This window comes from Pezoporus wallicus, unplaced genomic scaffold, assembly GCF_028554395.1.
Source record: "Pezoporus wallicus isolate ANWC-B61680 ecotype Strahan unplaced genomic scaffold, APGP_CSIRO_Pwel_v1 contig_593, whole genome shotgun sequence".
In the NCBI taxonomy this organism is placed as follows: domain Eukaryota; kingdom Metazoa; phylum Chordata; class Aves; order Psittaciformes; family Psittacidae; genus Pezoporus; species Pezoporus wallicus.
The window spans coordinates 8932124-8941183 of NW_026642342.1; positions in this window are offsets into that span (position 1 = coordinate 8932124).

Consider the following 9060-nt stretch of genomic DNA (forward strand, 5'->3'; position numbering starts at 1 on the left):
GCAAATCTGGACTTGTTCACCATCTGCTGAAATTCAGGATCTTGTTGTTTTAGAAGGAGAAGGATCAAGTAAATGCAAGTACAATCATTAATTCAGCACAACCAAAAAGTGAATATATTTTAGAATAAAACTTTTAAGTAATAATACTTTGAGTTAACTGTGTGAAAACAAACCAGGATCTCTAAATGGTCATGTAATGCAATAGGTATGAGTGTATCCTTAGTGCTGACAGTTTATTTTTCTGTATAAACACAGTGAGCTATAAACATCAAGTTTTAACAAGTAGAGGAGGATGCTTTGGTTTCATTCAGCTTTAAGCTTGATGTAAAATGAAGCATTATGTGCGCTTCATGCAGGTTGGTCAGAAAGGTTTCCCACTGCTAGAGGGGTATTTGCTTTTCTAGCATTGTGTTTTTCCAGTGGTAACTTGCTGCTAGCCCTGATCTTTCATTGCTGACTGGATGACAAGGAATGGGTAAGAGAATTGGTTCACTTAACAGAAGTGCTGCAGACTGGTAAATTTAAGCCCTGCATTTACTTCTAGGAGCCTAAGCCTGCACTCAGGTGAGCATACAGACCTTTTTTCCCCCCTTCCTTCTGATTCTGCATGAATTAACCGGTCATTGAATATGCTAACTGTGCAGTCCCGCAGCTGTAAGGACAAACCTTGGTTCTTTTAAGGTGAACTAATGTGGTAACTGTTTCATATGATGAGAATGCAGTTGTCTAGAGAGAAAACATAAGATGCTTTGTATATTTTGTCTTGTAGGATTCTTACTTCTTAGGAAAAATCCATGGGATAATAAAATCTTTTATCTCCAATCTGTAGAGTGTGTGTTTATTCAGAATGAAGAGCATGTGCTTGAATGAATTTCAGAATGAAAAGCACAGCATGATGCTGTTGCTCATGGGAGGCAGCAGCTGGATTGCCCTGGAGGGGTGATCCATCTTGGAGCTGTGCAGTGGAAGGATGCTGCAGTACGGAGGCCCTTTCCCATGGGGATGAGAGAGCTGTGTGGAGACACGGCTGAGCAGCCCACTGTGGAGCCTGCCCATGTCTGCAGGGCTTTTCCCCTGTCTTTGCACTTCCCTGGGAGACCCAAGGGCAGCCCATGGTGGAATGGTTGCTGCCAAACTGCCGCCTGTGAAGCAGGAAGGTAAGGTACCTCTGATGCTTGCTGGTTGGTGTCTGACCCTCATGCTCAGCCTTGCTTCTCTGGCTGCCTGACTTCAACATAGGAATTTGTCTGTTTGTATGTGCCCTAAGCTTACTGGCTGGCTTCCCTCCTCTCTTTGTTGCATGCAGAGATGTGGTTCCCTTAGTGCTCTCCTGAGCTTTCTGCACCTCTCTTTCATTCTGGTAGGGAAGTGTCAGAATATTGTTCCTGAACTCAGCTGATCCTCTTTCCACAGTTAGTCCCTGGTCAGTCAGTGAGAAAGTTCAGATTTCAGTTGCAGCAGTATTCTGCTGCATTTTGCATTGACTTCAGTGACTGGATGCCTTTTCCATCTGGATGCTTTTTCTGGATGTTTTTGCAGTGGTTTTGCAGAAGATTGCTGCATCTTACAGTAATTACGTTTGCCAAAGCCTCTTCTCCCAGGCTAGCACAGGCTAGCTCTGCCTAATATCCCTCTCCTTCCATCAGCACTGGACTGAGGAGGCAGTGCTGCATCACCCCTTGGGGAAGCCAACCCTTTTAGATGTGTTCACATTTTGAAGGCCGAAATGCTGGTACTAAGAGCATGACAGATGTGCTTCAGTAAATCTAGTCACCAGTATGTCAGCCACCTTGTCTCCAGTGCAAAGAAAACCAGCATGTAGTGTTAAATTCTGCATTTTCTTTCGAGCATTCACTCTTGTTTATGTTTTTCATTTCCTGAGGTTGTGTCTATTGCCCCTTGCTCTTAGGAAGCAGAAGATAAGTCAGTTCTACTTCCTAGAACTGCTGGTGCTCTAGGAGAAGGGTACCTTATTTGAACAGTGGTACATATAAAAGCTTGGAAATAAAGCCTGCTTTAGGAGGACTGTGTGGCAGAGGTGCAGTTGAAACCCCAAGGTCACTGTGATAGTAGGTAGTACCTAATATAGTTTACCTTTTAATGCTTGCATATTGCAGCATGGCTCAGTGGTTGTTTAGCTTTGCGAGGCAGTGCTCAGTAAGTCAAAGTTTTGTTTTAATGCTAGGAGCATCCACTGCCAGGCTCTGGTGGATTATTTTAACAAGTGTGCTGGAAACCTATACACTGAGCATTAGAGGAGAGGGCCCTCAATGTCTCTTCTAAACCATCAGTGAGTTGTTTATTTGTTACAAGTCTTCTACATAACATTTACAGTCCAGTCCCATCCCATGAAGTGCAGCCCATTGGGATTACTGAAGCTTTGGGATGAGCAATGTTCTGGCCATGATGGACCACACCAGCTCCAGCAAGGAGGCTGAAGGACCTGGTTTTGCACCAGCATGGTGGGGAGCTGTTTGTTTTAATGCATCTTGTTGATGCATGGTCCATGCTTCTGGGCAGGTAGGTCTGCCAGGTCCCTTGGGAAGGGGGCAGCGAAGAATGGGCAATGGGGGCACCACCACTGGTGGTGCCAGGAGGCACAGGAAGCTCTGTGCTTACAGGCATCCCATGCAGCAGCTCTGCCCGCTGCTGCTGTGGATGTGAGGTGGCTGGTCCACAAGGGTGTCCTGGGTGTCTGAAGGGCCACACTGGCTTGGTATTGCACTTTACCAACTGTCTTTTGGCTTTGGGGGTGAAGAGGGATTGTTGGGCCACTTGTATGCTATAAAGAATGAAAATTATCTGTCAGGAGTTACCCTGTGAATTGGCTTCATGATGTATGTACCCAAAATTCAGCAGTGCCCACTTCATTATGGTTTGTGAGACTTCAGTTGTCCTTATGGCGAATTGACTGCAGCTCATTTAGCTCAACGTGAACAGCCATCTGATACAGTATGTTGTTGTCAAGCTAATGAAAGCCTGTTCTCTCTCTTAAGCATACTTACCTATGTGCCTTAGGACGTACAAGTTTTTTTCCAAGCATTTTGCTGCTGTTGTTCTGCATTCCCCCCAGGATGTTATGAAAATGTGCTGTGGATGCTGCCACAGCTTCCCAGAGGAAAAAAAAAGCAGCATGATTGGGCAGCTATATAATCTAACAAAAATAGCTCCCGAGTTAGTGTCCCATCTCTTAGGTGAATGCCTGTTTATTTCCCTTTTGGTAAGTACAGTTCCCGATGGGGGCATTAATGTGCTACTGAAATCAATGAGGTGCTGCAGCTCTGTCAGAGGGAATGTTTTCTGGACTAAATGAACAGAAAGCAGAGTGTGAGCGTAACCTCATAGCATAACAATGTGGGTGGAAGCTGCTAAACTTCCTGATGCTAAGCTGAAGAATCTGTTGCAATGTTTTAGTAATGAAGTTATGATTTCTTGTTTTGAAACAGTTTTTATCTGAAAGTGCTGAATTAAAATGGTGAAGTAACACGGTGATAGAACAAACACTGTTCATTTTGTGTTCAAACAAATATTTATGTTGACCATAATGTCAAGCAAACATGACTTTTTTTCTTTCTCTGGGCTGTCAAAACCTGAGATAAAGAACCAAATTGTGGTTCAGTATGATTTTTGTTTTGATTTTAATTTTCTTTGTACCCCAGCAGGGTAAGTCCCTCATTTTTTAACCACTATTCAGCCTTACTTGCCAGGAGGGCCCAGTGGGGCTGAAGAGGGAACTGTAGCTTGAAGTGACATTTAGATCCATCCAACTTGTCATACTGAAATAAGAAGCCTTTGTTTCCTAGGGAGTAAGGACATCTCTGTAGGATGTTTCTGCATACCTTAGTCTCCTAAGTTAGACCCAATGAACCTCCTTATGTGTCAAATATGTTTAATGACTGGTATCTTTTAAAGCAACGCTAACTTTAGGACAGGGTGATACTGCCTGTTCTTCCTGGCTGCTCTGTACACAACGCCTTGTATGTTGGGAGCTTCTGCTTCTCTGCATGAGGGCTGGACCTGCTTACTCTGAAATGCAGCTGGCTCTGACTTGCTGTGTCTGCAGGTAAGGAGGTAAGTGCTGAGCAGAAATACCCACTGGAATGTTCCTGTGTGTTGTCTTGTGACTGCTACTTTCAGTCTCTGTTGCGTTAAAGGAAAATCATTTAGATTGGAGCTGCTTCCACAGCTGATCACAAAGTGTCATTCCCCATCTCCATAGTCTTCTTTTGTATAGTCCCTTTTCCACAGAGCCCAGGTGGGTCTTGTTGGGGCACAGCTCTCCCCAGCAAGGTGGCACATGCCTTATGACCTATGGCAGTGGATGGTCCCTGTTGTGGTTTAAACCCAGCCAGACAGCTTGTTCACTCATTCCCAGTGAGTGGTGCTGGGCTGGAAGCAGTCGAGGCCCGCGTCCCGTCCCCCCCACCAGCCCGAGCGCTCTCCCCTTCCCCACTTCCAGGGCGATGGGGAGGAGGATCAAAACAGTGCAACTCCCACGGGTTGAGACAAGAACAGTCCAGCAACCAATGTACAACACAAATCACCACCACTACTATCAACGACAACAATGATAAGAGAAAATAACAAGGGACGAGAATACGATACCACCAGCCAAGAAGTGAGTCCGACCCAGAAGACCATGTCCTTCCAGGTAACTCCCAGTTACCCCCCCCCCCCCCCTGCCCCGGGCATGACGTGCTGTGGTATGGAATACCTCTTTGGCTAGCCTGGGTCAGGTGTCCTGTCTCTGCTTCCTCCCGGCTTTCCCTCCTCCCTGGCAGAGCATGAGGCTCACAAAGTCCTTGGCCAAACCAGAACATCATTGTTATCAGCTCTGTTCCCAGGCTGAAAGTCATAAACACAGCACTGCACCAGCTACCAAGAAGGAGAAAAATGACTGCTACTGCTGAACCCAGGACAGTCCCAAAGAGGCAACTCCTTACAACTCCTTACCTGCAGACCAGTGATGCGCAGCACAGCCCAGAGCCTCAGCCTGCCACTGGGCCTGCTGGAGGCCATGGGAGGATTCTGCAGAGCTGATAGAACATGCAAGACAGCCTTGCAACTGGGACTGATTATACTGGTTTAGGCACCTTTTCTCTAAGCAGACCACGTCAGATGATGGGCTGGAGCTGGGTACGTTAGTCAAGCAGGAAGAGCACATGGTGCAAGGATTGCTTGATAATTACCAGCACTTTAACTGCTTTGGTTTTGCTAAAACCTGCAAAGAAACGGGTGGGCTGAAGAATGAAGAATCAGCTGTTTTGTTACGTTTGCTGAGAATATGTGCTCTTGGAATACTTATTTATGGTGAATGTGGAAGGTGTTTTTGCCAGCTCTAATTAACTGTTCTCGCTAGCAAAAAGGTGTTCTCCAGTGGAAGCCAATAGGTTATTCTATTCATTTGGATAAATTAATGTGAAAAGGCCAAGTGTGTAATTTCATACTTGAACTTTTAGATCTGTATTTGAATTGAAATCATGTTCTGCAGTGATTGAAATAATGCCATGGTCTGACCGGGGAAAGATGCTTCAACAAAGATGACAACTTCATGGTGGAGAAAACCTCACAAGTTAAAGTCTGTTGTCTTTTAGGCGGATTTCTCTAGGATGTTGCTCTGTTCCCCCATTTGTTATTCATGGAGCAGCTTATTCTCAGTAAAGTAACAGTAAAGGCTTTGGATCAGACCCCAACTCATTCCTCACTCTTTTCATATGGTGATTTTGTGTTTGCCACTGCCATTCTCCCTTATCTGGATATTGTTGCCTGTCAAAACTCAGGGAAGCAGCTATAACTTTACCTGCATTGGCACTGTGAATACATGGGGCTGCCCTCTGAAAATGCCCCCATGTCAGTGGTGGTGTCAGAGCATTACCCTTTGCAGAGGTTTTAGAGGGTGCAGCCTACCCCTGTCCCTCCAGTACCTTCTGTTGCAGCATGTCTGTGTCCCACAGTACTGAGGAGGCCTGGGACATGCCTGTGGGTCAGTGAGCAGTGACTTTTCTATGCACATCAATGAGAAATTTGACAAACTGGATTTGAGAAATGAAAGATAAGTACAGCTCAGTGGCTTTGAACATATAGAATCATAGAATAGTTAGGGTTGGAAAGGAGCTTAAGATCATCAAGTTCCAACCCCCCTGCCATGGGCAGGGACACCTCACACTAAATATATATATATAAATATAAATGTATAAATATATAAATATATATATAAATATATATAGCGGCTTTTGTGGTAATTGAACCATCACCACCATATCAGTGGTCTCTGTGGGGGAGTAATTGAAAAAACGCAGACCAGTGGAGCACCCTTTAGAGAAAGGCTTGGATGTGACACTGCTATGGATTAGGTGTTAAGTGCTCAAAGTAGCAACTTAAGGCAGTGTTTTATATGACTGATGTCTTGATGTTCTACAAGCTAAGAATAAACACTGTAGGTCATGACAAAAAATGTCCAGAAAAGAAAAAATACTTATTCCAGGATGGAATAAGCCGCGTACAGACACTTCATCTACAGGCTGGCTTTAAAATCAGCTGAGACTGGCTTTGCATGGCCACCTGCAGCCCCAGCTCTAAAGCAGGGAAGACTGTGTGGCTTGGCAGCCCCACGCTGCTGGGTTGTTCATGTCACAGGCTGTGCTGCTGGTGGCTTTTGGTTTTGCAATGGCATGAGCAAGGTCTCAGGGTGATTTAGGGCTTTCAGGCTAGCTGGGGGGGGGGGGGGGGGGTGGTGGGAATGGAGTAGGGTATGGGGGGTGGATGCTGGCTCTGAACTTCAGAAAGTGCTCCCCATCTGTGACCTTCCCCAGTGCTACTGAAGACTGAAGCATTATAAAGAGCTTCTAATATGTATTTCAAATGCCCCATTAAATGTGGCACAGTAGGTATGCAGCTTGCAGCGGGGCTCACATCCCTTTGCAGGGCACATGCTGCAAAGGGTTTGCAGCACACTGCCTTTGAGGCTGCCTGCTGGGGTCTGAGGTGCTAACACAACCTCCTCCTTAACAACTACCAGCTCAGCCAGCTATTGAGCAACACGGGAAAAATCCCACAGCACCACAGGCATCACAAGTGCCTGCACACAAGTCCCCACTGTGTAAATGAGGCAGACCTCCTCCTCCCTCAGGCAATGAACGTGGCTGGGAACAGCAAATTGGTGATTTCCCACTCCACCACCTGTCATAACTCCCCTTTTAACCATATTGGGGTTCCCTTTGTGGGCAAGGTTGTTGTGAAACTGTCTCATACATCAGGGCAAAAGTGGTTGGCCCTGGACGTGCTTGGGTGGCCACAGGGGAATTGCAGCCATATTGGTGCAGAGTTGTGTTTGTTGTGCTGGGTGGGAATTAGCACAGCCTCATCCGAAGCCCCTGTGCCTTGGCTGCCAGTTGCAGTGACAGCCCTCAAGTAGGTCTTTATCAGGAGCTTAGTTATATTTTGGGTTTAGGAGGTCACAGCTGTCAGTCGCATTCCTGCCTGAGCCCAGGGCCTGGGAAGGAAATGAGGGCCAGTTCAACATATTCCGTTTCCTGCCCTATTTTAGCCACTTTGCTGTGTTCAGTTGAACACATCCAGGTCCCTGCACTGCCAGGAGGGGCTTCTCTCTTGCGTTGCTGAGCAATGGGGAAAGAGTCGCCTGATTCAAGTGCCTCGAGAGGCATTTCCAGTATTTGGAAAAGCAGTGTTAAATCCCGATACTCATCCAGCTCGCCAAGGGAAATTACCTCTACAACCATGCAGACAGTTGCAGTGTAGCTTGGGCCTCTCTGAAACACGAGGCAGGTTTTGGGTCATCTCTGAGCTTTCTAACAGCTTTTAAAGAACAGATTCAGTTAAGGTGTCATGGATATAAATGCTTTCCCTTTCTTCCTGCCCCAGTATTTTAGTGTTAGCCTGTGAAACGCATGAGCAAACAAGAGTCAAGCCTCATTGCCTTTATGACAGCAGGTGCCAAATATCGAGCTGGCTGGTTGGAACGCTAAGTGGGGAGAGGAAGCCATGTCAACGCAGTAATGAGCTTTGCAGAGGAAATGCACTTTGCTTTCATTCAGCACTTTTGATGAAGTTGTTTAATCGCACTGAAAGGTAAATATTTGCTATCCATCTCCCTGACAATTTGAATTCATCTGGTGTAGCTGTTTCTGAAACACCTCCTCTATCCGAGTAGTGCTTTGTGCTTGTAGAGACTTGGGTCTTTCCATTGTCAGTTCACTTTTTGCCCCCATTAACAGTAAATGCTTGGCTGTTTTCATGCTATGACCACTGAAAGGGCATCTCCATGTCGGGCTGTTCGCAGAAGCCATGAAATCAATTAATACCTCCTAATGCTTGCACTTCCCGGGCAGCAAGCTGGGCTGAGGGCTGCTCAGTGCCTGTGCGGGGCTGCTTCCATTAACGAGCATGTAATTAGCCCATCAAATGACCGCCATCTTGTAACAGTGCTGGACACCACTCACCTCAGCCGGCACACTGGTGTACCAGGGTGGTGGATAACGGTGGCAGCGCTGAGGGAAGGAGCAGCTGCCGACTTTGCCTGTGTGCCCTGCACATCGATCCTGCTCACGTTTGGTTTTATACTCGCTTGCGTTAACGTCCTGGCACTCACCCAAGCATGAAGTAAGTGGGGGAAGCTGAAAGAAGTAGTTAAATGTCAAAACCACATTGGTTTCTCACAGAAAGGTGGCCCGGTGGGCAGCGTTCTGTCACCGGAGCTGAGCGTGTCTGTGCTAAATCTCCACTGATTGCGGGAAACTTATAAAAGTAACGCTGCTTTCCTGACAGAAACTGGCATTGAATTCGGCAAGTGGCTTTGAGACGGAAGAAGTTAAATCCTTTGCTGTCCCTGTTTAATAGAAACCCTGAGGCTGCAGTGTTGAGGCACAGTCTGCCCACAGCTGGGCTTGTCCTCCCTGTCCCTTGGTCTCCTGTCAGGGGCCATGGCAAAACCAAGATCCTCAGGAGATGATCTTGGAGATGAAATCCCAAATGTGGTGGTGTGTTTAGGAAAGCGTTCTTTTGGGGGGGTTAAACAAACTAAACCAGCTGTGTGGAGAGTGG